At 42.0% G+C, this 25,624-nt stretch overlaps 26 non-coding genes across 26 annotated transcripts; 8 read left to right on the top strand and 18 right to left on the bottom strand.

Annotated features, from left to right (window-relative positions):
• Positions 1 to 531: 531 nt before the first annotated feature.
• TRNAE-UUC (transfer RNA glutamic acid (anticodon UUC)) lies at positions 532 to 603 on the bottom strand. The gene has a single exon. It is a non-coding gene; the product is annotated as a tRNA-Glu (tRNA).
• A 2,099-nt stretch (positions 604 to 2,702) lies between these two features.
• On the bottom strand, positions 2,703 to 2,774 carry TRNAE-UUC (transfer RNA glutamic acid (anticodon UUC)). Its single transcript has one exon. It is a non-coding gene; the product is annotated as a tRNA-Glu (tRNA).
• Positions 2,775 to 2,862: 88 nt separating this feature from the next.
• On the top strand, positions 2,863 to 2,935 carry TRNAM-CAU (transfer RNA methionine (anticodon CAU)). The gene has a single exon. It is a non-coding gene; the product is annotated as a tRNA-Met (tRNA).
• A 1,596-nt stretch (positions 2,936 to 4,531) lies between these two features.
• Positions 4,532 to 4,603, bottom strand: TRNAE-UUC (transfer RNA glutamic acid (anticodon UUC)). The gene has a single exon. It is a non-coding gene; the product is annotated as a tRNA-Glu (tRNA).
• Positions 4,604 to 5,495: 892 nt separating this feature from the next.
• TRNAE-UUC (transfer RNA glutamic acid (anticodon UUC)) lies at positions 5,496 to 5,567 on the bottom strand. The gene has a single exon. It is a non-coding gene; the product is annotated as a tRNA-Glu (tRNA).
• An 88-nt stretch (positions 5,568 to 5,655) lies between these two features.
• Positions 5,656 to 5,728, top strand: TRNAM-CAU (transfer RNA methionine (anticodon CAU)). The gene has a single exon. It is a non-coding gene; the product is annotated as a tRNA-Met (tRNA).
• Positions 5,729 to 7,324: 1,596 nt separating this feature from the next.
• Positions 7,325 to 7,396, bottom strand: TRNAE-CUC (transfer RNA glutamic acid (anticodon CUC)). The gene has a single exon. It is a non-coding gene; the product is annotated as a tRNA-Glu (tRNA).
• A 900-nt stretch (positions 7,397 to 8,296) lies between these two features.
• TRNAE-UUC (transfer RNA glutamic acid (anticodon UUC)) lies at positions 8,297 to 8,368 on the bottom strand. The gene has a single exon. It is a non-coding gene; the product is annotated as a tRNA-Glu (tRNA).
• Positions 8,369 to 8,456: 88 nt separating this feature from the next.
• On the top strand, positions 8,457 to 8,529 carry TRNAM-CAU (transfer RNA methionine (anticodon CAU)). The gene has a single exon. It is a non-coding gene; the product is annotated as a tRNA-Met (tRNA).
• Positions 8,530 to 10,125: 1,596 nt separating this feature from the next.
• TRNAE-CUC (transfer RNA glutamic acid (anticodon CUC)) lies at positions 10,126 to 10,197 on the bottom strand. Its single transcript has one exon. It is a non-coding gene; the product is annotated as a tRNA-Glu (tRNA).
• An 892-nt stretch (positions 10,198 to 11,089) lies between these two features.
• TRNAE-UUC (transfer RNA glutamic acid (anticodon UUC)) lies at positions 11,090 to 11,161 on the bottom strand. The gene has a single exon. It is a non-coding gene; the product is annotated as a tRNA-Glu (tRNA).
• An 88-nt stretch (positions 11,162 to 11,249) lies between these two features.
• Positions 11,250 to 11,322, top strand: TRNAM-CAU (transfer RNA methionine (anticodon CAU)). Its single transcript has one exon. It is a non-coding gene; the product is annotated as a tRNA-Met (tRNA).
• A 1,596-nt stretch (positions 11,323 to 12,918) lies between these two features.
• Positions 12,919 to 12,990, bottom strand: TRNAE-CUC (transfer RNA glutamic acid (anticodon CUC)). The gene has a single exon. It is a non-coding gene; the product is annotated as a tRNA-Glu (tRNA).
• Positions 12,991 to 13,891: 901 nt separating this feature from the next.
• On the bottom strand, positions 13,892 to 13,963 carry TRNAE-UUC (transfer RNA glutamic acid (anticodon UUC)). Its single transcript has one exon. It is a non-coding gene; the product is annotated as a tRNA-Glu (tRNA).
• Positions 13,964 to 14,051: 88 nt separating this feature from the next.
• Positions 14,052 to 14,124, top strand: TRNAM-CAU (transfer RNA methionine (anticodon CAU)). Its single transcript has one exon. It is a non-coding gene; the product is annotated as a tRNA-Met (tRNA).
• Positions 14,125 to 15,720: 1,596 nt separating this feature from the next.
• Positions 15,721 to 15,792, bottom strand: TRNAE-CUC (transfer RNA glutamic acid (anticodon CUC)). The gene has a single exon. It is a non-coding gene; the product is annotated as a tRNA-Glu (tRNA).
• Positions 15,793 to 16,692: 900 nt separating this feature from the next.
• On the bottom strand, positions 16,693 to 16,764 carry TRNAE-UUC (transfer RNA glutamic acid (anticodon UUC)). The gene has a single exon. It is a non-coding gene; the product is annotated as a tRNA-Glu (tRNA).
• An 88-nt stretch (positions 16,765 to 16,852) lies between these two features.
• Positions 16,853 to 16,925, top strand: TRNAM-CAU (transfer RNA methionine (anticodon CAU)). Its single transcript has one exon. It is a non-coding gene; the product is annotated as a tRNA-Met (tRNA).
• Positions 16,926 to 18,521: 1,596 nt separating this feature from the next.
• TRNAE-CUC (transfer RNA glutamic acid (anticodon CUC)) lies at positions 18,522 to 18,593 on the bottom strand. Its single transcript has one exon. It is a non-coding gene; the product is annotated as a tRNA-Glu (tRNA).
• Positions 18,594 to 19,491: 898 nt separating this feature from the next.
• On the bottom strand, positions 19,492 to 19,563 carry TRNAE-UUC (transfer RNA glutamic acid (anticodon UUC)). The gene has a single exon. It is a non-coding gene; the product is annotated as a tRNA-Glu (tRNA).
• Positions 19,564 to 19,651: 88 nt separating this feature from the next.
• On the top strand, positions 19,652 to 19,724 carry TRNAM-CAU (transfer RNA methionine (anticodon CAU)). The gene has a single exon. It is a non-coding gene; the product is annotated as a tRNA-Met (tRNA).
• A 1,596-nt stretch (positions 19,725 to 21,320) lies between these two features.
• Positions 21,321 to 21,392, bottom strand: TRNAE-CUC (transfer RNA glutamic acid (anticodon CUC)). Its single transcript has one exon. It is a non-coding gene; the product is annotated as a tRNA-Glu (tRNA).
• Positions 21,393 to 22,290: 898 nt separating this feature from the next.
• Positions 22,291 to 22,362, bottom strand: TRNAE-UUC (transfer RNA glutamic acid (anticodon UUC)). The gene has a single exon. It is a non-coding gene; the product is annotated as a tRNA-Glu (tRNA).
• An 88-nt stretch (positions 22,363 to 22,450) lies between these two features.
• Positions 22,451 to 22,523, top strand: TRNAM-CAU (transfer RNA methionine (anticodon CAU)). The gene has a single exon. It is a non-coding gene; the product is annotated as a tRNA-Met (tRNA).
• A 1,595-nt stretch (positions 22,524 to 24,118) lies between these two features.
• Positions 24,119 to 24,190, bottom strand: TRNAE-CUC (transfer RNA glutamic acid (anticodon CUC)). The gene has a single exon. It is a non-coding gene; the product is annotated as a tRNA-Glu (tRNA).
• An 898-nt stretch (positions 24,191 to 25,088) lies between these two features.
• On the bottom strand, positions 25,089 to 25,160 carry TRNAE-UUC (transfer RNA glutamic acid (anticodon UUC)). The gene has a single exon. It is a non-coding gene; the product is annotated as a tRNA-Glu (tRNA).
• Between the last annotated feature and the right edge of the window lie 464 nt (positions 25,161 to 25,624).

The following is a 25,624-nucleotide window of genomic DNA, read 5'->3' as shown; positions in this document are numbered from 1 at the left end:
TCCTATCCACTTTTCCACGTGGGACAAGTTATACACTAAGCAGCAAGATAAATTTAAAAAAAAAAAAAAAAAAAAAAAAGAAGTTTTTGCTCTGATTAAATAGCTTTTACATCACAAAAGAAAAAAGTTGCCACATGAGCATGGTACTTAGCACGTCAGTTGGTAATCTGAAGTTCATGAGGTTTTTTCCTCACACGTGGAACTATTCTCCCCCCTTTTCTTGGGATATTGTGTCACCCACTCAGAACTTTCTCACTGAAACATTTCCGATTCGAAAGGAAACAGGAGCCTTAGTGACAGACAGAACACATGGATTGTTGCGTCCCTTGACGCTTTGGAGTAATAAGGTGTAGTTGAGAATGGTTTAAGCTATGAAACAAAATGAAATCTTGTGCTAAAGGTCAGTAAGAGCCACAAATACCCTGATGTTCAGCATTTTTGACTGCAAAGTACAAAATCTACCTGAAATATTATTGTCTGGAAAATACATTTCTGTCTTTGATTGTTGGCAGTAGTACAGTAAAAGGTGCGTTCCCATACCGGGAGTCGAACCCGGGCCGCCTGGGTGAAAACCAGGAATCCTAACCGCTAGACCATATGGGAATGGATAGCTACACACTGAGGTATCTATTGAAAAAAATCAGCTCGGGGGCTTGCACAAGAAACGTCTGCAGATTGGCACGTGCATCTTACCTCGTTAGAGCAGTAGGTAGCGCGTCAGTCTCATAATCTGAAGGTCGTGAGTTCGATACTCACACGGGGCAGCGGGCTCCTCTTTTCCGAAGAGATTTTGTCAAAAACTTAGAACTTTCCTGTTCATTTCTAACACGTTTCTGATAAGTAAGGATTTGTGAACCCAAATGACACATGGGATGCTGGTTCTCTTGACCCGTTTGCTGTATAAAGAGGCAGATGAGAGTGATTTGAGCTATGAAAAAAAATTAAATCTTGTGCCAAAGGTCGTCACAATGAATGTAACCAAAAGCTGGTGTTCAGAATGATTGACAGCTAAGCGCAAAATCTACCTGAAATACTTTTGTCTGAAAAACACCCGCGTCAGTCTCATAATCTGAAGGTCGTAAGTTCGATCCTCACACGGGGCAGCAGGCTCCTCTTTTCCGAAGAGATTTTGTCAAAAACTTAGAACTTTCCCTTTCAGTTCTAACACGTTTCTGATAAGTAAGGATTTGTGAACCCAAATGACAGATGGGACACATGGGTTGCTGTTTCTCTTGACCCGTTTGCTGTATAAAGAGGCAGATGAGAGTGATTTAAGCTGTTTGACAGCTAAGCGCAAAATCTACCTGAAATACTTTTGTCTGAAAAACACCCGTCAGTAGCGAGCGCGTCAGTCTCATATTCTGAAGTTCGTGAGTTCGATCCTCACATGGGGAAGCGGTACCCTCTTTTCTGAAGAGATTCTGTCACCAAATTAGAACTTTCCCTTTCAGATTTAAAATGTTTCTGATAAGTAAGAATTTGCGAACCCAAATGACAGACAGGACACATGGGTTGTTGATTCTCTTGACACGTTTGCTGTAAAAGGGGCTAGTTGAGATTGATTTGAGCTATGAAACCAAATTAAATCTTGTGCCAAAGTTCATCACAACGAACGGACCAAAAGATGGCGTTCAGAAATTTCGACAGCTTAACGCAAATTCTACCTGAAATACTTTTGTCTGAAAAACACCTTTGTCTTTGAATGTTGGTGGCAGTACAGAAAAGTACATTCCCATACAGGGAGTTGAACCCTTCCCGCCTGGGTGAGAACCAGGAATCCTAACCGCTAGACCATATGGGAAAAGATGTGCTGTCTTATCAGTGACAATCTGAAAAAAAATAAGTTTTCTACTTGGCACAAGCAACTTCTGCAGTTCTATTTGCGCAGCTTGCCTCGTTAACACAGTTGTAAGCAAATCAGTCTCATAAGCTGAAAGATGAACGTTCGATTCTTAGACGGGGTACTGGTCCCTCGTTTTCTCAATCGATTCTGTCTCCATCTTGGCTACAGGGCCACAGATTTTTCCGATTCAGTACCAAAACATAACCAATTTAGTTCCTAAACTGTTTCCACGTACAAGGCATGGGGCAGCTTTTGAATGTGTGTACTAGTTCCAAAGGAGTGTCACTCCCATAGCAGGAAGTAAACCAGTCGACCAGGGATACTAGGTCCTATCCACTTTTCCACGTGGGACAAGTTATACACTAAGCAGCAAGATAAATTTAAAAAAAAAAAAAAAAAAAAAAAAAGAAGTTTTTGCTCTGATTAAATAGCTTTTACATCACAAAAGAAAAAAGTTGCCACATGAGCATGGTACTTAGCACGTCAGTTGGTAATCTGAAGTTCATGAGGTTTTTTCCTCACACGTGGAACTATTCTCCCCCCTTTTCTTGGGATATTGTGTCACCCACTCAGAACTTTCTCACTGAAACATTTCCGATTCGAAAGGAAACAGGAGCCTTAGTGACAGACAGAACACATGGATTGTTGCGTCCCTTGACGCTTTGGAGTAATAAGGTGTAGTTGAGAATGGTTTAAGCTATGAAACAAAATGAAATCTTGTGCTAAAGGTCAGTAAGAGCCACAAATACCCTGATGTTCAGCATTTTTGACTGCAAAGTACAAAATCTACCTGAAATATTATTGTCTGGAAAATACATTTCTGTCTTTGATTGTTGGCAGTAGTACAGTAAAAGGTGCGTTCCCATACCAGGAGTCGAACCCGGGCCGCCTGGGTGAAAACCAGGAATCCTAACCGCTAGACCATATGGGAATGGATAGCTACACACTGAGGTATCTATTGAAAAAAATCAGCTCGGGGGCTTGCACAAGAAACGTCTGCAGATTGGCACGTGCATCTTACCTCGTTAGCGCAGTAGGTAGCGCGTCAGTCTCATAATCTGAAGGTCGTGAGTTCGATACTCACACGGGGCAGCGGGCTCCTCTTTTCCGAAGAGATTTTGTCAAAAACTTAGAACTTTCCTGTTCATTTCTAACACGTTTCTGATAAGTAAGGATTTGTGAACCCAAATGACACATGGGATGCTGGTTCTCTTGACCCGTTTGCTGTATAAAGAGGCAGATGAGAGTGATTTGAGCTATGAAAAAAAATTAAATCTTGTGCCAAAGGTCGTCACAATGAATGTAACCAAAAGCTGGTGTTCAGAATGATTGACAGCTAAGCGCAAAATCTACCTGAAATACTTTTGTCTGAAAAACACCCGCGTCAGTCTCATAATCTGAAGGTCGTAAGTTCGATCCTCACACGGGGCAGCAGGCTCCTCTTTTCCGAAGAGATTTTGTCAAAAACTTAGAACTTTCCCTTTCAGTTCTAACACGTTTCTGATAAGTAAGGATTTGTGAACCCAAATGACAGATGGGACACATGGGTTGCTGTTTCTCTTGACCCGTTTGCTGTATAAAGAGGCAGATGAGAGTGATTTGAGCTGTTTGACAGCTAAGCGCAAAATCTACCTGAAATAATTTTGTCTGAAAAACACCCGTCAGTAGCGAGCGCGTCAGTCTCATATTCTGAAGTTCGTGAGTTCGATACTCACACGGGGCAGCGGGCTCCTCTTTTCCGAAGAGATTTTGTCAAAAACTTAGAACTTTCCTGTTCATTTCTAACACGTTTCTGATAAGTAAGGATTTGTGAACCCAAATGACACATGGGATGCTGGTTCTCTTGACCCATTTGCTGTATAAAGAGGCAGATGAGAGTGATTTGAGCTATGAAAAAAAATTAAATTTTGTGCCAAAGGTCGTCACAATGAATGTAACCAAAAGCTGGTGTTCAGAATGATTGACAGCTAAGCGCAAAATCTACCTGAAATACTTTTGTCTGAAAAACACCCGCGTCAGTCTCATAATCTGAAGGTCGTGAGTTCGATCCTCACACGGGGCAGCAGGCTCCTCTTTTCCGAAGAGATTTTGTCAAAAACTTAGAACTTTCCCTTTCAGTTCTAACACGTTTCTGATAAGTAAGGATTTGTGAACCCAAATGACAGATGGGACACATGGGTTGCTGTTTCTCTTGACCCGTTTGCTGTATAAAGAGGCAGATGAGAGTGATTTGAGCTGTTTGACAGCTAAGCGCAAAATCTACCTGAAATACTTTTGTCTGAAAAACACCCGTCAGTAGCGAGCGCGTCAGTCTCATATTCTGAAGTTCGTGAGTTCGATCCTCACATGGGGAAGCGGTACCCTCTTTTCTGAAGAGATTCTGTCACCAAATTAGAACTTTCCCTTTCAGATTTAAAATGTTTCTGATAAGTAAGAATTTGCGAACCCAAATGACAGACAGGACACATGGGTTGTTGATTCTCTTGACACGTTTGCTGTAAAAGGGGCTAGTTGAGATTGATTTGAGCTATGAAACCAAATTAAATCTTGTGCCAAAGTTCATCACAACGAACGGACCAAAAGATGGCGTTCAGAATTTTCGACAGCTTAACGCAAATTCTACCTGAAATACTTTTGTCTGAAAAACACCTTTGTCTTTGAATGTTGGTGGCAGTACAGAAAAGTACATTCCCATACCGGGAGTTGAACCCGGCCCGCCTGGGTGAAAACCAGGAATCCTAACCGCTAGACCATATGGGAAAAGATGTGCTGTCTTATCAGTGACAATCTGAAAAAAAATAAGTTTTCTACTTGGCACAAGCAACTTCTGCAGTTCTATTTGCGCAGCTTGCCTCGTTAACACAGTTGTAAGCAAATCAGTCTCATAAGCTGAAAGATGAACGTTCGATTCTTAGACGGGGTACTGGTCCCTCGTTTTCTCAATCGATTGTGTCTCCATCTTGGCTACAGGGCCACAGATTTTTCCGATTCAGTACCAAAACATAACCAATTTAGTTCCTAAACTGTTTCCACGTACAAGGCATGGGGCAGCTTTTGAATGTGTGTACTAGTTCCAAAGGAGTGTCACTCCCATAGCAGGAAGTAAACCAGTCGACCAGGGATACTAGGTCCTATCCACTTTTCCACGTGGGACAAGTTATACACTAAGCAGCAAGATAAATTTAAAAAAAAAAAAAAAAAAAAAAAAGAAGTTTTTGCTCTGATTAAATAGCTTTTACATCACAAAAGAAAAAAGTTGCCACATGAGCATGGTACTTAGCACGTCAGTTGGTAATCTGAAGTTCATGAGGTTTTTTCCTCACACGTGGAACTATTCTCCCCCCTTTTCTTGGGATATTGTGTCACCCACTCAGAACTTTCTCACTGAAACATTTCCGATTCGAAAGGAAACAGGAGCCTTAGTGACAGACAGAACACATGGATTGTTGCGTCCCTTGACGCTTTGGAGTAATAAGGTGTAGTTGAGAATGGTTTAAGCTATGAAACAAAATGAAATCTTGTGCTAAAGGTCAGTAAGAGCCACAAATACCCTGATGTTCAGCATTTTTGACTGCAAAGTACAAAATCTACCTGAAATATTATTGTCTGGAAAATACATTTCTGTCTTTGATTGTTGGCAGTAAAAGGTGCGTTCCCATACCGGGAGTCGAACCCGGGCCGCCTGGGTGAAAACCAGGAATCCTAACCGCTAGACCATATGGGAATGGATAGCTACACACTGAGGTATCTATTGAAAAAAATCAGCTCGGGGGCTTGCACAAGAAACGTCTGCAGATTGGCACGTGCATCTTACCTCGTTAGCGCAGTAGGTAGCGCGTCAGTCTCATAATCTGAAGGTCGTGAGTTCGATACTCACACGGGGCAGCTGGCTCCTCTTTTCCGAAGAGATTTTGTCAAAAACTTAGAACTTTCCTGTTCATTTCTAACACGTTTCTGATAAGTAAGGATTTGTGAACCCAAATGACACATGGGATGCTGGTTCTCTTGACCCGTTTGCTGTATAAAGAGGCAGATGAGAGTGATTTGAGCTATGAAAAAAAATTAAATCTTGTGCCAAAGGTCGTCACAATGAATGTAACCAAAAGCTGGTGTTCAGAATGATTGACAGCTAAGCGCAAAATCTACCTGAAATACTTTTGTCTGAAAAACACCCGCGTCAGTCTCATAATCTGAAGGTCGTAAGTTCGATCCTCACACGGGGCAGCAGGCTCCTCTTTTCCGAAGAGATTTTGTCAAAAACTTAGAACTTTCCCTTTCAGTTCTAACACGTTTCTGATAAGTAAGGATTTGTGAACCCAAATGACAGATGGGACACATGGGTTGCTGTTTCTCTTGACCCGTTTGCTGTATAAAGAGGCAGATGAGAGTGATTTGAGCTGTTTGACAGCTAAGCGCAAAATCTACCTGAAATACTTTTGTCTGAAAAACACCCGTCAGTAGCGAGCGCGTCAGTCTCATATTCTGAAGTTCGTGAGTTCGATACTCACACGGGGCAGCGGGCTCCTCTTTTCCGAAGAGATTTTGTCAAAAACTTAGAACTTTCCTGTTCATTTCTAACACGTTTCTGATAAGTAAGGATTTGTGAACCCAAATGACACATGGGATGCTGGTTCTCTTGACCCGTTTGCTGTATAAAGAGGCAGATGAGAGTGATTTGAGCTATGAAAAAAAATTAAATCTTGTGCCAAAGGTCGTCACAATGAATGTAACCAAAAGCTGGTGTTCAGAATGATTGACAGCTAAGCGCAAAATCTACCTGAAATACTTTTGTCTGAAAAACACCCGCGTCAGTCTCATAATCTGAAGGTCGTGAGTTCGATCCTCACACGGGGCAGCAGGCTCCTCTTTTCCGAAGAGATTTTGTCAAAAACTTAGAACTTTCCCTTTCAGTTCTAACACGTTTCTGATAAGTAAGGATTTGTGAACCCAAATGACAGATGGGACACATGGGTTGCTGTTTCTCTTGACCCGTTTGCTGTATAAAGAGGCAGATGAGAGTGATTTGAGCTGTTTGACAGCTAAGCGCAAAATCTACCTGAAATACTTTTGTCTGAAAAACACCCGTCAGTAGCGAGCGCGTCAGTCTCATATTCTGAAGTTCGTGAGTTCGATCCTCACATGGGGAAGCGGTACCCTCTTTTCTGAAGAGATTCTGTCACCAAATTAGAACTTTCCCTTTCAGATTTAAAATGTTTCTGATAAGTAAGAATTTGCGAACCCAAATGACAGACAGGACACATGGGTTGTTGATTCTCTTGACACGTTTGCTGTAAAAGGGGCTAGTTGAGATTGATTTGAGCTATGAAACCAAATTAAATCTTGTGCCAAAGTTCATCACAACGAACGGACCAAAAGATGGCGTTCAGAATTTTCGACAGCTTAACGCAAATTCTACCTGAAATACTTTTGTCTGAAAAACACCTTTGTCTTTGAATGTTGGTGGCAGTACAGAAAAGTACATTCCCATACCGGGAGTTGAACCCGGCCCGCCTGGTTGAGAACCAGGAATCCTAACCGCTAGACCATATGGGAAAAGATGTGCTGTCTTATCAGTGACAATCTGAAAAAAAATAAGTTTTCTACTTGGCACAAGCAACTTCTGCAGTTCTATTTGCGCAGCTTGCCTCGTTAACACAGTTGTAAGCAAATCAGTCTCATAAGCTGAAAGATGAACGTTCGATTCTTAGACGGGGTACTGGTCCCTCGTTTTCTCAATCGATTCTGTCTCCATCTTGGCTACAGGGCCACAGATTTTTCCGATTCAGTACCAAAACATAACCAATTTAGTTCCTAAACTGTTTCCACGTACAAGGCATGGGGCAGCTTTTGAATGTGTGTACTAGTTCCAAAGGAGTGTCACTCCCATAGCAGGAAGTAAACCAGTCGACCAGGGATACTAGGTCCTATCCACTTTTCCACGTGGGACAAGTTATACACTAAGCAGCAAGATAAATTTAAAAAAAAAAAAAAAAAAAAAAAAGAAGTTTTTGCTCTGATTAAATAGCTTTTACATCACAAAAGAAAAAAGTTGCCACATGAGCATGGTACTTAGCACGTCAGTTGGTAATCTGAAGTTCATGAGGTTTTTTCCTCACACGTGGAACTATTCTCCCCCCTTTTCTTGGGATATTGTGTCACCCACTCAGAACTTTCTCACTGAAACATTTCCGATTCGAAAGGAAACAGGAGCCTTAGTGACAGACAGAACACATGGATTGTTGCGTCCCTTGACGCTTTGGAGTAATAAGGTGTAGTTGAGAATGGTTTAAGCTATGAAACAAAATGAAATCTTGTGCTAAAGGTCAGTAAGAGCCACAAATACCCTGATGTTCAGCATTTTTGACTGCAAAGTACAAAATCTACCTGAAATATTATTGTCTGGAAAATACATTTCTGTCTTTGATTGTTGGCAGTAGTACAGTAAAAGGTGCGTTCCCATACCGGGAGTCGAACCCGGGCCGCCTGGGTGAAAACCAGGAATCCTAACCGCTAGACCATATGGGAATGGATAGCTACACACTGAGGTATCTATTGAAAAAAATCAGCTCGGGGGCTTGCACAAGAAACGTCTGCAGATTGGCACGTGCATCTTACCTCGTTAGCGCAGTAGGTAGCGCGTCAGTCTCATAATCTGAAGGTCGTGAGTTCGATACTCACACGGGGCAGCGGGCTCCTCTTTTCCGAAGAGATTTTGTCAAAAACTTAGAACTTTCCTGTTCATTTCTAACACGTTTCTGATAAGTAAGGATTTGTGAACCCAAATGACACATGGGATGCTGGTTCTCTTGACCCGTTTGCTGTATAAAGAGGCAGATGAGAGTGATTTGAGCTATGAAAAAAAATTAAATCTTGTGCCAAAGGTCGTCACAATGAATGTAACCAAAAGCTGGTGTTCAGAATGATTGACAGCTAAGCGCAAAATCTACCTGAAATACTTTTGTCTGAAAAACACCCGCGTCAGTCTCATAATCTGAAGGTCGTAAGTTCGATCCTCACACGGGGCAGCAGGCTCCTCTTTTCCGAAGAGATTTTGTCAAAAACTTAGAACTTTCCCTTTCAGTTCTAACACGTTTCTGATAAGTAAGGATTTGTGAACCCAAATGACAGATGGGACACATGGGTTGCTGTTTCTCTTGACCCGTTTGCTGTATAAAGAGGCAGATGAGAGTGATTTGAGCTGTTTGACAGCTAAGCGCAAAATCTACCTGAAATACTTTTGTCTGAAAAACACCCGTCAGTAGCGAGCGCGTCAGTCTCATATTCTGAAGTTCGTGAGTTCGATACTCACACGGGGCAGCGGGCTCCTCTTTTCCGAAGAGATTTTGTCAAAAACTTAGAACTTTCCTGTTCATTTCTAACACGTTTCTGATAAGTAAGGATTTGTGAACCCAAATGACACATGGGATGCTGGTTCTCTTGACCCGTTTGCTGTATAAAGAGGCAGATGAGAGTGATTTGAGCTATGAAAAAAAATTAAATCTTGTGCCAAAGGTCGTCACAATGAATGTAACCAAAAGCTGGTGTTCAGAATGATTGACAGCTAAGCGCAAAATCTACCTGAAATACTTTTGTCTGAAAAACACCCGCGTCAGTCTCATAATCTGAAGGTCGTGAGTTCGATCCTCACACGGGGCAGCAGGCTCCTCTTTTCCGAAGAGATTTTGTCAAAAACTTAGAACTTTCCCTTTCAGTTCTAACACGTTTCTGATAAGTAAGGATTTGTGAACCCAAATGACAGATGGGACACATGGGTTGCTGTTTCTCTTGACCCGTTTGCTGTATAAAGAGGCAGATGAGAGTGATTTGAGCTGTTTGACAGCTAAGCGCAAAATCTACCTGAAATACTTTTGTCTGAAAAACACCCGTCAGTAGCGAGCGCGTCAGTCTCATATTCTGAAGTTCGTGAGTTCGATCCTCACATGGGGAAGTGGTACCCTCTTTTCTGAAGAGATTCTGTCACCAAATTAGAACTTTCCCTTTCAGATTTAAAATGTTTCTGATAAGTAAGAATTTGCGAACCCAAATGACAGACAGGACACATGGGTTGTTGATTCTCTTGACACGTTTGCTGTAAAAGGGGCTAGTTGAGATTGATTTGAGCTATGAAACCAAATTAAATCTTGTGCCAAAGTTCATCACAACGAACGGACCAAAAGATGGCGTTCAGAATTTTCGACAGCTTAACGCAAATTCTACCTGAAATACTTTTGTCTGAAAAACACCTTTGTCTTTGAATGTTGGTGGCAGTACAGAAAAGTACATTCCCATACCGGGAGTTGAACCCGGCCCGCCTGGGTGAGAACCAGGAATCCTAACCGCTAGACCATATGGGAAAAGATGTGCTGTCTTATCAGTGACAATCTGAAAAAAAATAAGTTTTCTACTTGGCACAAGCAACTTCTGCAGTTCTATTTGCGCAGCTTGCCTCGTTAACACAGTTGTAAGCAAATCAGTCTCATAAGCTGAAAGATGAACGTTCGATTCTTAGACGGGGTACTGGTCCCTCGTTTTCTCAATCGATTCTGTCTCCATCTTGGCTACAGGGCCACAGATTTTTCCGATTCAGTACCAAAACATAACCAATTTAGTTCCTAAACTGTTTCCACGTACAAGGCATGGGGCAGCTTTTGAATGTGTGTACTAGTTCCAAAGGAGTGTCACTCCCATAGCAGGAAGTAAACCAGTCGACCAGGGATACTAGGTCCTATCCACTTTTCCACGTGGGACAAGTTATACACTAAGCAGCAAGATAAATTTAAAAAAAAAAAAAAAAAAAAAAAAGAAGTTTTTGCTCTGATTAAATAGCTTTTACATCACAAAAGAAAAAAGTTGCCACATGAGCATGGTACTTAGCACGTCAGTTGGTAATCTGAAGTTCATGAGGTTTTTTCCTCACACGTGGAACTATTCTCCCCCCTTTTCTTGGGATATTGTGTCACCCACTCAGAACTTTCTCACTGAAACATTTCCGATTCGAAAGGAAACAGGAGCCTTAGTGACAGACAGAACACATGGATTGTTGCGTCCCTTGACGCTTTGGAGTAATAAGGTGTAGTTGAGAATGGTTTAAGCTATGAAACAAAATGAAATCTTGTGCTAAAGGTCAGTAAGAGCCACAAATACCCTGATGTTCAGCATTTTTGACTGCAAAGTACAAAATCTACCTGAAATATTATTGTCTGGAAAATACATTTCTGTCTTTGATTGTTGGCAGTAAAAAGTGCGTTCCCATACCGGGAGTCGAACCCGGGCCGCCTGGGTGAAAACCAGGAATCCTAACCGCTAGACCATATGGGAATGGATAGCTACACACTGAGGTATCTATTGAAAAAAATCAGCTCGGGGGCTTGCACAAGAAACGTCTGCAGATTGGCACGTGCATCTTACCTCGTTAGCGCAGTAGGTAGCGCGTCAGTCTCATAATCTGAAGGTCGTGAGTTCGATACTCACACGGGGCAGCGGGCTCCTCTTTTCCGAAGAGATTTTGTCAAAAACTTAGAACTTTCCTGTTCATTTCTAACACGTTTCTGATAAGTAAGGATTTGTGAACCCAAATGACACATGGGATGCTGGTTCTCTTGACCCGTTTGCTGTATAAAGAGGCAGATGAGAGTGATTTGAGCTATGAAAAAAAATTAAATCTTGTGCCAAAGGTCGTCACAATGAATGTAACCAAAAGCTGGTGTTCAGAATGATTGACAGCTAAGCGCAAAATCTACCTGAAATACTTTTGTCTGAAAAACACCCGCGTCAGTCTCATAATCTGAAGGTCGTAAGTTCGATCCTCACACGGGGCAGCAGGCTCCTCTTTTCCGAAGAGATTTTGTCAAAAACTTAGAACTTTCCCTTTCAGTTCTAACACGTTTCTGATAAGTAAGGATTTGTGAACCCAAATGACAGATGGGACACATGGGTTGCTGTTTCTCTTGACCCGTTTGCTGTATAAAGAGGCAGATGAGAGTGATTTGAGCTGTTTGACAGCTAAGCGCAAAATCTACCTGAAATACTTTTGTCTGAAAAACACCCGTCAGTAGCGAGCGCGTCAGTCTCATATTCTGAAGTTCGTGAGTTCGATACTCACACGGGGCAGCGGGCTCCTCTTTTCCGAAGAGATTTTGTCAAAAACTTAGAACTTTCCTGTTCATTTCTAACACGTTTCTGATAAGTAAGGATTTGTGAACCCAAATGACACATGGGATGCTGGTTCTCTTGACCCGTTTGCTGTATAAAGAGGCAGATGAGAGTGATTTGAGCTATGAAAAAAAATTAAATCTTGTGCCAAAGGTCGTCACAATGAATGTAACCAAAAGCTGGTGTTCAGAATGATTGACAGCTAAGCGCAAAATCTACCTGAAATACTTTTGTCTGAAAAACACCCGCGTCAGTCTCATAATCTGAAGGTCGTGAGTTCGATCCTCACACGGGGCAGCAGGCTCCTCTTTTCCGAAGAGATTTTGTCAAAAACTTAGAACTTTCCCTTTCAGTTCTAACACGTTTCTGATAAGTAAGGATTTGTGAACCCAAATGACAGATGGGACACATGGGTTGCTGTTTCTCTTGACCCGTTTGCTGTATAAAGAGGCAGATGAGAGTGATTTGAGCTGTTTGACAGCTAAGCGCAAAATCTACCTGAAATACTTTTGTCTGAAAAACACCCGTCAGTAGCGAGCGCGTCAGTCTCATATTCTGAAGTTCGTGAGTTCGATCCTCACATGGGGAAGTGGTACCCTCTTTTCTGAAGAGATTCTGTCACCAAATTAGAACTTTCCCTTTCAGATTTAAAATGTTTCTGATAAGTAAGAATTTGCGAACCCAAATGACAGACAGGACACATGGGTTGTTGATTCTCTTGACACGTTTGCTGTAAAAGGGGCTAGTTGAGATTGATTTGAGCTATGAAACCAAATTAAATCTTGTGCCAAAGTTCATCACAACGAACGGACCAAAAGATGGCGTTCAGAATTTTCGACAGCTTAACGCAAATTCTACCTGAAATACTTTTGTCTGAAAAACACCTTTGTCTTTGAATGTTGGTGGCAGTACAGAAAAGTACATTCCCATACCGGGAGTTGAACCCGGCCCGCCTGGGTGAGAACCAGGAATCCTAACCGCTAGACCATATGGGAAAAGATGTGCTGTCTTATCAGTGACAATCTGAAAAAAAATAAGTTTTCTACTTGGCACAAGCAACTTCTGCAGTTCTATTTGCGCAGCTTGCCTCGTTAACACAGTTGTAAGCAAATCAGTCTCATAAGCTGAAAGATGAACGTTCGATTCTTAGACGGGGTACTGGTCCCTCGTTTTCTCAATCGATTCTGTCTCCATCTTGGCTACAGGGCCACAGATTTTTCCGATTCAGTACCAAAACATAACCAATTTAGTTCCTAAACTGTTTCCACGTACAAGGCATGGGGCAGCTTTTGAATGTGTGTACTAGTTCCAAAGGAGTGTCACTCCCATAGCAGGAAGTAAACCAGTCGACCAGGGATACTAGGTCCTATCCACTTTTCCACGTGGGACAAGTTATACACTAAGCAGCAAGATAAATTTAAAAAAAAAAAAAAAAAAAAAAAAAGAAGTTTTTGCTCTGATTAAATAGCTTTTACATCACAAAAGAAAAAAGTTGCCACATGAGCATGGTACTTAGCACGTCAGTTGGTAATCTGAAGTTCATGAGGTTTTTTCCTCACACGTGGAACTATTCTCCCCCCTTTTCTTGGGATATTGTGTCACCCACTCAGAACTTTCTCACTGAAACATTTCCGATTCGAAAGGAAACAGGAGCCTTAGTGACAGACAGAACACATGGATTGTTGCGTCCCTTGACGCTTTGGAGTAATAAGGTGTAGTTGAGAATGGTTTAAGCTATGAAACAAAATGAAATCTTGTGCTAAAGGTCAGTAAGAGCCACAAATACCCTGATGTTCAGCATTTTTGACTGCAAAGTACAAAATCTACCTGAAATATTATTGTCTGGAAAATACATTTCTGTCTTTGATTGTTGGCAGTAGTACAGTAAGAGGTGCGTTCCCATACCGGGAGTCGAACCTGGGCCGCCTGGGTGAAAACCAGGAATCCTAACCGCTAGACCATATGGGAATGGATAGCTACACACTGAGGTATCTATTGAAAAAAATCAGCTCGGGGGCTTGCACAAGAAACGTCTGCAGATTGGCACGTGCATCTTACCTCGTTAGCGCAGTAGGTAGCGCGTCAGTCTCATAATCTGAAGGTCGTGAGTTCGATACTCACACGGGGCAGCGGGCTCCTCTTTTCCGAAGAGATTTTGTCAAAAACTTAGAACTTTCCTGTTCATTTCTAACACGTTTCTGATAAGTAAGGATTTGTGAACCCAAATGACACATGGGATGCTGGTTCTCTTGACCCGTTTGCTGTATAAAGAGGCAGATGAGAGTGATTTGAGCTATGAAAAAAAATTAAATCTTGTGCCAAAGGTCGTCACAATGAATGTAACCAAAAGCTGGTGTTCAGAATGATTGACAGCTAAGCGCAAAATCTACCTGAAATACTTTTGTCTGAAAAACACCCGCGTCAGTCTCATAATCTGAAGGTCGTAAGTTCGATCCTCACACGGGGCAGCAGGCTCCTCTTTTCCGAAGAGATTTTGTCAAAAACTTAGAACTTTCCCTTTCAGTTCTAACACGTTTCTGATAAGTAAGGATTTGTGAACCCAAATGACAGATGGGACACATGGGTTGCTGTTTCTCTTGACCCGTTTGCTGTATAAAGAGGCAGATGAGAGTGATTTGAGCTGTTTGACAGCTAAGCGCAAAATCTACCTGAAATACTTTTGTCTGAAAAACACCCGTCAGTAGCGAGCGCGTCAGTCTCATATTCTGAAGTTCGTGAGTTCGATACTCACACGGGGCAGCGGGCTCCTCTTTTCCGAAGAGATTTTGTCAAAAACTTAGAACTTTCCTGTTCATTTCTAACACGTTTCTGATAAGTAAGGATTTGTGAACCCAAATGACACATGGGATGCTGGTTCTCTTGACCCGTTTGCTGTATAAAGAGGCAGATGAGAGTGATTTGAGCTATGAAAAAAAATTAAATCTTGTGCCAAAGGTCGTCACAATGAATGTAACCAAAAGCTGGTGTTCAGAATGATTGACAGCTAAGCGCAAAATCTACCTGAAATACTTTTGTCTGAAAAACACCCGCGTCAGTCTCATAATCTGAAGGTCGTGAGTTCGATCCTCACACGGGGCAGCAGGCTCCTCTTTTCCGAAGAGATTTTGTCAAAAACTTAGAACTTTCCCTTTCAGTTCTAACACGTTTCTGATAAGTAAGGATTTGTGAACCCAAATGACAGATGGGACACATGGGTTGCTGTTTCTCTTGACCCGTTTGCTGTATAAAGAGGCAGATGAGAGTGATTTGAGCTGTTTGACAGCTAAGCGCAAAATCTACCTGAAATACTTTTGTCTGAAAAACACCCGTCAGTAGCGAGCGCGTCAGTCTCATATTCTGAAGTTCGTGAGTTCGATCCTCACATGGGGAAGCGGTACCCTCTTTTCTGAAGAGATTCTGTCACCAAATTAGAACTTTCCCTTTCAGATTTAAAATGTTTCTGATAAGTAAGAATTTGCGAACCCAAATGACAGACAGGACACATGGGTTGTTGATTCTCTTGACACGTTTGCTGTAAAAGGGGCTAGTTGAGATTGATTTGAGCTATGAAACCAAATTAAATCTTGTGCCAAAGTTCATCACAACGAACGGACCAAAAGATGGCGTTCAGAATTTTCGACAGCTTAACGCAAATTCTACCTGAAATACTTTTGTCTGAAAAACACCTTTGTCTTTGAATGTTGGTGGCAGTACAGAAAAGTACATTCCCATACCGGGAGTTGAACCCGGCCCGCCTGGGTGAGAACCAGGAATCCTAACCGCTAGACCATATGGGAAAAGATGTGCTGTCTTATCAGTGACAATCTGAAAAAAAATAAGTTTTCTACTTGGCACAAGCAACTTCTGCAGTTCTATTTGCGCAGCTTGCCTCGTTAACACAGTTGTAAGCAAATCAGTCTCATAAGCTGAAAGATGAACGTTCGATTCTTAGACGGGGTACTGGTCCCTCGTTTTCTCAATCGATTCTGTCTCCATCTTGGCTACAGGGCCACAGATTTTTCCGATTCAGTACCAAAACATAACCAATTTAGTTCCTAAACTGTTTCCACGTACAAGGCATGGGGCAGCTTTTGAATGTGTGTACTAGTTCCAAAGGAGTGTCACTCCCATAGCAGGAAGTAAACCAGTCGACCAGGGATACTAGGTCCTATCCACTTTTCCACGTGGGACAAGTTATACACTAAGCAGCAAGATAAATTTAAAAAAAAAAAAAAAAAAAAAAAAGAAGTTTTTGCTCTGATTAAATAGCTTTTACATCACAAAAGAAAAAAGTTGCCACATGAGCATGGTACTTAGCACGTCAGTTGGTAATCTGAAGTTCATGAGGTTTTTTCCTCACACGTGGAACTATTCTCCCCCCTTTTCTTGGGATATTGTGTCACCCACTCAGAACTTTCTCACTGAAACATTTCCGATTCGAAAGGAAACAGGAGCCTTAGTGACAGACAGAACACATGGATTGTTGCGTCCCTTGACGCTTTGGAGTAATAAGGTGTAGTTGAGAATGGTTTAAGCTATGAAACAAAATGAAATCTTGTGCTAAAGGTCAGTAAGAGCCACAAATACCCTGATGTTCAGCATTTTTGACTGCAAAGTACAAAATCTACCTGAAATATTATTGTCTGGAAAATACATTTCTGTCTTTGATTGTTGGCAGTAGTACAGTAAAAGGTGCGTTCCCATACCGGGAGTCGAACCCGGGCCGCCTGGGTGAAAACCAGGAATCCTAACCGCTAGACCATATGGGAATGGATAGCTACACACTGAGGTATCTATTGAAAAAAATCAGCTCGGGGGCTTGCACAAGAAACGTCTGCAGATTGGCACGTGCATCTTACCTCGTTAGCGCAGTAGGTAGCGCGTCAGTCTCATAATCTGAAGGTCGTGAGTTCGATACTCACACGGGGCAGCGGGCTCCTCTTTTCCGAAGAGATTTTGTCAAAAACTTAGAACTTTCCTGTTCATTTCTAACACGTTTCTGATAAGTAAGGATTTGTGAACCCAAATGACACATGGGATGCTGGTTCTCTTGACCCGTTTGCTGTATAAAGAGGCAGATGAGAGTGATTTGAGCTATGAAAAAAAATTAAATCTTGTGCCAAAGGTCGTCACAATGAATGTAACCAAAAGCTGGTGTTCAGAATGATTGACAGCTAAGCGCAAAATCTACCTGAAATACTTTTGTCTGAAAAACACCCGCGTCAGTCTCATAATCTGAAGGTCGTAAGTTCGATCCTCACACGGGGCAGCAGGCTCCTCTTTTCCGAAGAGATTTTGTCAAAAACTTAGAACTTTCCCTTTCAGTTCTAACACGTTTCTGATAAGTAAGGATTTGTGAACCCAAATGACAGATGGGACACATGGGTTGCTGTTTCTCTTGACCCGTTTGCTGTATAAAGAGGCAGATGAGAGTGATTTGAGCTGTTTGACAGCTAAGCGCAAAATCTACCTGAAATACTTTTGTCTGAAAAACACCCGTCAGTAGCGAGCGCGTCAGTCTCATATTCTGAAGTTCGTGAGTTCGATACTCACACGGGGCAGCGGGCTCCTCTTTTCCGAAGAGATTTTGTCAAAAACTTAGAACTTTCCTGTTCATTTCTAACACGTTTCTGATAAGTAAGGATTTGTGAACCCAAATGACACATGGGATGCTGGTTCTCTTGACCCGTTTGCTGTATAAAGAGGCAGATGAGAGTGATTTGAGCTATGAAAAAAAATTAAATCTTGTGCCAAAGGTCGTCACAATGAATGTAACCAAAAGCTGGTGTTCAGAATGATTGACAGCTAAGCGCAAAATCTACCTGAAATACTTTTGTCTGAAAAACACCCGCGTCAGTCTCATAATCTGAAGGTCGTGAGTTCGATCCTCACACGGGGCAGCAGGCTCCTCTTTTCCGAAGAGATTTTGTCAAAAACTTAGAACTTTCCCTTTCAGTTCTAACACGTTTCTGATAAGTAAGGATTTGTGAACCCAAATGACAGATGGGACACATGGGTTGCTGTTTCTCTTGACCCGTTTGCTGTATAAAGAGGCAGATGAGAGTGATTTGAGCTGTTTGACAGCTAAGCGCAAAATCTACCTGAAATACTTTTGTCTGAAAAACACCCGTCAGTAGCGAGCGCGTCAGTCTCATATTCTGAAGTTCGTGAGTTCGATCCTCACATGGGGAAGTGGTACCCTCTTTTCTGAAGAGATTCTGTCACCAAATTAGAACTTTCCCTTTCAGATTTAAAATGTTTCTGATAAGTAAGAATTTGCGAACCCAAATGACAGACAGGACACATGGGTTGTTGATTCTCTTGACACGTTTGCTGTAAAAGGGGCTAGTTGAGATTGATTTGAGCTATGAAACCAAATTAAATCTTGTGCCAAAGTTCATCACAACGAACGGACCAAAAGATGGCGTTCAGAATTTTCGACAGCTTAACGCAAATTCTACCTGAAATACTTTTGTCTGAAAAACACCTTTGTCTTTGAATGTTGGTGGCAGTACAGAAAAGTACATTCCCATACCGGGAGTTGAACCCGGCCCGCCTGGGTGAGAACCAGGAATCCTAACCGCTAGACCATATGGGAAAAGATGTGCTGTCTTATCAGTGACAATCTGAAAAAAAATAAGTTTTCTACTTGGCACAAGCAACTTCTGCAGTTCTATTTGCGCAGCTTGCCTCGTTAACACAGTTGTAAGCAAATCAGTCTCATAAGCTGAAAGATGAACGTTCGATTCTTAGACGGGGTACTGGTCCCTCGTTTTCTCAATCGATTCTGTCTCCATCTTGGCTACAGGGCCACAGATTTTTCCGATTCAGTACCAAAACATAACCAATTTAGTTCCTAAACTGTTTCCACGTACAAGGCATGGGGCAGCTTTTGAATGTGTGTACTAGTTCCAAAGGAGTGTCACTCCCATAGCAGGAAGTAAACCAGTCGACCAGGGATACTAGGTCCTATCCACTTTTCCACGTGGGACAAGTTATACACTAAGCAGCAAGATAAATTTAAAAAAAAAAAAAAAAAAAAAAGAAGTTTTTGCTCTGATTAAATAGCTTTTACATCACAAAAGAAAAAAGTTGCCACATGAGCATGGTACTTAGCACGTCAGTTGGTAATCTGAAGTTCATGAGGTTTTTTCCTCACACGTGGAACTATTCTCCCCCCTTTTCTTGGGATATTGTGTCACCCACTCAGAACTTTCTCACTGAAACATTTCCGATTCGAAAGGAAACAGGAGCCTTAGTGACAGACAGAACACATGGATTGTTGCGTCCCTTGACGCTTTGGAGTAATAAGGTGTAGTTGAGAATGGTTTAAGCTATGAAACAAAATGAAATCTTGTGCTAAAGGTCAGTAAGAGCCACAAATACCCTGATGTTCAGCATTTTTGACTGCAAAGTACAAAATCTACCTGAAATATTATTGTCTGGAAAATACATTTCTGTCTTTGATTGTTGGCAGTAGTACAGTAAAAGGTGCGTTCCCATACCGGGAGTCGAACCCGGGCCGCCTGGGTGAAAACCAGGAATCCAAACCGCTAGACCATATGGGAATGGATAGCTACACACTGAGGTATCTATTGAAAAAAATCAGCTCGGGGGCTTGCACAAGAAACGTCTGCAGATTGGCACGTGCATCTTACCTCGTTAGCGCAGTAGGTAGCGCGTCAGTCTCATAATCTGAAGGTCGTGAGTTCGATACTCACACGGGGCAGCGGGCTCCTCTTTTCCGAAGAGATTTTGTCAAAAACTTAGAACTTTCCTGTTCATTTCTAACACGTTTCTGATAAGTAAGGATTTGTGAACCCAAATGACACATGGGATGCTGGTTCTCTTGACCCGTTTGCTGTATAAAGAGGCAGATGAGAGTGATTTGAGCTATGAAAAAAAATTAAATCTTGTGCCAAAGGTCGTCACAATGAATGTAACCAAAAGCTGGTGTTCAGAATGATTGACAGCTAAGCGCAAAATCTACCTGAAATACTTTTGTCTGAAAAACACCCGCGTCAGTCTCATAATCTGAAGGTCGTAAGTTCGATCCTCACACGGGGCAGCAGGCTCCTCTTTTCCGAAGAGATTTTGTCAAAAACTTAGAACTTTCCCTTTCAGTTCTAACACGTTTCTGATAAGTAAGGATTTGTGAACCCAAATGACAGATGGGACACATGGGTTGCTGTTTCTCTTGACCCGTTTGCTGTATAAAGAGGCAGATGAGAGTGATTTGAGCTGTTTGACAGCTAAGCGCAAAATCTACCTGAAATACTTTTGTCTGAAAAACACCCGTCAGTAGCGAGCGCGTCAGTCTCATATTCTGAAGTTCGTGAGTTCGATACTCACACGGGGCAGCGGGCTCCTCTTTTCCGAAGAGATTTTGTCAAAAACTTAGAACTTTCCTGTTCATTTCTAACACGTTTCTGATAAGTAAGGATTTGTGAACCCAAATGACACATGGGATGCTGGTTCTCTTGACCCGTTTGCTGTATAAAGAGGCAGATGAGAGTGATTTGAGCTATGAAAAAAAATTAAATCTTGTGCCAAAGGTCGTCACAATGAATGTAACCAAAAGCTGGTGTTCAGAATGATTGACAGCTAAGCGCAAAATCTACCTGAAATACTTTTGTCTGAAAAACACCCGCGTCAGTCTCATAATCTGAAGGTCGTGAGTTCGATCCTCACACGGGGCAGCAGGCTCCTCTTTTCCGAAGAGATTTTGTCAAAAACTTAGAACTTTCCCTTTCAGTTCTAACACGTTTCTGATAAGTAAGGATTTGTGAACCCAAATGACAGATGGGACACATGGGTTGCTGTTTCTCTTGACCCGTTTGCTGTATAAAGAGGCAGATGAGAGTGATTTGAGCTGTTTGACAGCTAAGCGCAAAATCTACCTGAAATACTTTTGTCTGAAAAACACCCGTCAGTAGCGAGCGCGTCAGTCTCATATTCTGAAGTTCGTGAGTTCGATCCTCACATGGGGAAGTGGTACCCTCTTTTCTGAAGAGATTCTGTCACCAAATTAGAACTTTCCCTTTCAGATTTAAAATGTTTCTGATAAGTAAGAATTTGCGAACCCAAATGACAGACAGGACACATGGGTTGTTGATTCTCTTGACACGTTTGCTGTAAAAGGGGCTAGTTGAGATTGATTTGAGCTATGAAACCAAATTAAATCTTGTGCCAAAGTTCATCACAACGAACGGACCAAAAGATGGCGTTCAGAATTTTCGACAGCTTAACGCAAATTCTACCTGAAATACTTTTGTCTGAAAAACACCTTTGTCTTTGAATGTTGGTGGCAGTACAGAAAAGTACATTCCCATACCGGGAGTTGAACCCGGCCCGCCTGGGTGAGAACCAGGAATCCTAACCGCTAGACCATATGGGAAAAGATGTGCTGTCTTATCAGTGACAATCTGAAAAAAAATAAGTTTTCTACTTGGCACAAGCAACTTCTGCAGTTCTATTTGCGCAGCTTGCCTCGTTAACACAGTTGTAAGCAAATCAGTCTCATAAGCTGAAAGATGAACGTTCGATTCTTAGACGGGGTACTGGTCCCTCGTTTTCTCAATCGATTCTGTCTCCATCTTGGCTACAGGGCCACAGATTTTTCCGATTCAGTACCAAAACATAACCAATTTAGTTCCTAAACTGTTTCCACGTACAAGGCATGGGGCAGCTTTTGAATGTGTGTACTAGTTCCAAAGGAGTGTCACTCCCATAGCAGGAAGTAAACCAGTCGACCAGGGATACTAGGTCCTATCCACTTTTCCACGTGGGACAAGTTATACACTAAGCAGCAAGATAAATTTAAAAAAAAAAAAAAAAAAAAAAGAAGTTTTTGCTCTGATTAAATAGCTTTTACATCACAAAAGAAAAAAGTTGCCACATGAGCATGGTACTTAGCACGTCAGTTGGTAATCTGAAGTTCATGAGGTTTTTTCCTCACACGTGGAACTATTCTCCCCCCTTTTCTTGGGATATTGTGTCACCCACTCAGAACTTTCTCACTGAAACATTTCCGATTCGAAAGGAAACAGGAGCCTTAGTGACAGACAGAACACATGGATTGTTGCGTCCCTTGACGCTTTGGAGTAATAAGGTGTAGTTGAGAATGGTTTAAGCTATGAAACAAAATGAAATCTTGTGCTAAAGGTCAGTAAGAGCCACAAATACCCTGATGTTCAGCATTTTTGACTGCAAAGTACAAAATCTACCTGAAATATTATTGTCTGGAAAATACATTTCTGTCTTTGATTGTTGGCAGTAGTACAGTAAAAGGTGCGTTCCCATACCGGGAGTCGAACCCGGGCCGCCTGGGTGAAAACCAGGAATCCTAACCGCTAGACCATATGGGAATGGATAGCTACACACTGAGGTATCTATTGAAAAAAATCAGCTCGGGGGCTTGCACAAGAAACGTCTGCAGATTGGCACGTGCATCTTACCTCGTTAGCGCAGTAGGTAGCGCGTCAGTCTCATAATCTGAAGGTCGTGAGTTCGATACTCACACGGGGCAGCGGGCTCCTCTTTTCCGAAGAGATTTTGTCAAAAACTTAGAACTTTCCTGTTCATTTCTAACACGTTTCTGATAAGTAAGGATTTGTGAACCCAAATGACACATGGGATGCTGGTTCTCTTGACCCGTTTGCTGTATAAAGAGGCAGATGAGAGTGATTTGAGCTATGAAAAAAAATTAAATCTTGTGCCAAAGGTCGTCACAATGAATGTAACCAAAAGCTGGTGTTCAGAATGATTGACAGCTAAGCGCAAAATCTACCTGAAATACTTTTGTCTGAAAAACACCCGCGTCAGTCTCATAATCTGAAGGTCGTAAGTTCGATCCTCACACGGGGCAGCAGGCTCCTCTTTTCCGAAGAGATTTTGTCAAAAACTTAGAACTTTCCCTTTCAGTTCTAACACGTTTCTGATAAGTAAGGATTTGTGAACCCAAATGACAGATGGGACACATGGGTTGCTGTTTCTCTTGACCCGTTTGCTGTATAAAGAGGCAGATGAGAGTGATTTGAGCTGTTTGACAGCTAAGCGCAAAATCTACCTGAAATACTTTTGTCTGAAAAACACCCGTCAGTAGCGAGCGCGTCAGTCTCATATTCTGAAGTTCGTGAGTTCGATACTCACACGGGGCAGCGGGCTCCTCTTTTCCGAAGAGATTTTGTCAAAAACTTAGAACTTTCCTGTTCATTTCTAACACGTTTCTGATAAGTAAGGATTTGTGAACCCAAATGACACATGGGATGCTGGTTCTCTTGACCCGTTTGCTGTATAAAGAGGCAGATGAGAGTGATTTGAGCTATGAAAAAAATTAAATCTTGTGCCAAAGGTCGTCACAATGAATGTAACCAAAAGCTGGTGTTCAGAATGATTGACAGCTAAGCGCAAAATCTACCTGAAATACTTTTGTCTGAAAAACACCCGCGTCAGTCTCATAATCTGAAGGTCGTGAGTTCGATCCTCACACGGGGCAGCAGGCTCCTCTTTTCCGAAGAGATTTTGTCAAAAACTTAGAACTTTCCCTTTCAGTTCTAACACATTTCTGATAAGTAAGGATTTGTGAACCCAAATGACAGATGGGACACATGGGTTGCTGTTTCTCTTGACCCGTTTGCTGTATAAAGAGGCAGATGAGAGTGATTTGAGCTGTTTGACAGCTAAGCGCAAAATCTACCTGAAATACTTTTGTCTGAAAAACACCCGTCAGTAGCGAGCGCGTCAGTCTCATATTCTGAAGTTCGTGAGTTCGATCCTCACATGGGGAAGCGGTACCCTCTTTTCTGAAGAGATTCTGTCACCAAATTAGAACTTTCCCTTTCAGATTTAAAATGTTTCTGATAAGTAAGAATTTGCGAACCCAAATGACAGACAGGACACATGGGTTGTTGATTCTCTTGACACGTTTGCTGTAAAAGGGGCTAGTTGAGATTGATTTGAGCTATGAAACCAAATTAAATCTTGTGCCAAAGTTCATCACAACGAACGGACCAAAAGATGGCGTTCAGAATTTTCGACAGCTTAACGCAAATTCTACCTGAAATACTTTTGTCTGAAAAACACCTTTGTCTTTGAATGTTGGTGGCAGTACAGAAAAGTACATTCCCATACCGGGAGTTGAACCCGGCCCGCCTGGGTGAGAACCAGGAATCCTAACCGCTAGACCATATGGGAAAAGATGTGCTGTCTTATCAGTGACAATCTGAAAAAAAATAAGTTTTCTACTTGGCACAAGCAACTTCTGCAGTTCTATTTGCGCAGCTTGCCTCGTTAACACAGTTGTAAGCAAATCAGTCTCATAAGCTGAAAGATGAACGTTCGATTCTTAGACGGGGTACTGGTCCCTCGTTTTCTCAATCGATTCTGTCTCCATCTTGGCTACAGGGCCACAGATTTTTCCGATTCAGTACCAAAACATAACCAATTTAGTTCCTAAACTGTTTCCACGTACAAGGCATGGGGCAGCTTTTGAATGTGTGTACTAGTTCCAAAGGAGTGTCACTCCCATAGCAGGAAGTAAACCAGTCGACCAGGGATACTAGGTCCTATCCACTTTTCCACGTGGGACAAGTTATACACTAAGCAGCAAGATAAATTTAAAAAAAAAAAAAAAAAAAAAAGAAGTTTTTGCTCTGATTAAATAGCTTTTACATCACAAAAGAAAAAAGTTGCCACATGAGCATGGTACTTAGCACGTCAGTTGGTAATCTGAAGTTCATGAGGTTTTTTCCTCACACGTGGAACTATTCTCCCCCCTTTTCTTGGGATATTGTGTCACCCACTCAGAACTTTCTCACTGAAACATTTCCGATTCGAAAGGAAACAGGAGCCTTAGTGACAGACAGAACACATGGATTGTTGCGTCCCTTGACGCTTTGGAGTAATAAGGTGTAGTTGAGAATGGTTTAAGCTATGAAACAAAATGAAATCTTGTGCTAAAGGTCAGTAAGAGCCACAAATACCCTGATGTTCAGCATTTTTGACTGCAAAGTACAAAATCTACCTGAAATATTATTGTCTGGAAAATACATTTCTGTCTTTGATTGTTGGCAGTAGTACAGTAAAAGGTGCGTTCCCATACCGGGAGTCGAACCCGGGCCGCCTGGGTGAAAACCAGGAATCCTAACCGCTAGACCATATGGGAATGGATAGCTACACACTGAGGTATCTATTGAAAAAAATCAGCTCGGGGGCTTGCACAAGAAACGTCTGCAGATTGGCACGTGCATCTTACCTCGTTAGCGCAGTAGGTAGCGCGTCAGTCTCATAACACCCGCGTCAGTCTCATAATCTGAAGGTCGTAAGTTCGATCCTCACACGGGGCAGCAGGCTCCTCTTTTCCGAAGAGATTTTGTCAAAAACTTAGAACTTTCCCTTTCAGTTCTAACACGTTTCTGATAAGTAAGGATTTGTGAACCCAAATGACAGATGGGACACATGGGTTGCTGTTTCTCTTGACCCGTTTGCTGTATAAAGAGGCAGATGAGAGTGATTTGAGCTGTTTGACAGCTAAGCGCAAAATCTACCTGAAATACTTTTGTCTGAAAAACACCCGTCAGTAGCGAGCGCGTCAGTCTCATATTCTGAAGTTCGTGAGTTCGATACTCA

The sequence above is a fragment of the Dendrobates tinctorius genome, unplaced genomic scaffold (genome assembly GCF_039654945.1).
Source record: "Dendrobates tinctorius isolate UK_male_01 unplaced genomic scaffold, ASM3965494v1 ptg000272l, whole genome shotgun sequence".
NCBI lineage: Eukaryota > Metazoa > Chordata > Amphibia > Anura > Dendrobatidae > Dendrobates > Dendrobates tinctorius.
The sequence above is the reverse complement of the archived record's forward strand: the minus strand, read 5'-3'. Positions and strand labels throughout refer to the sequence as shown.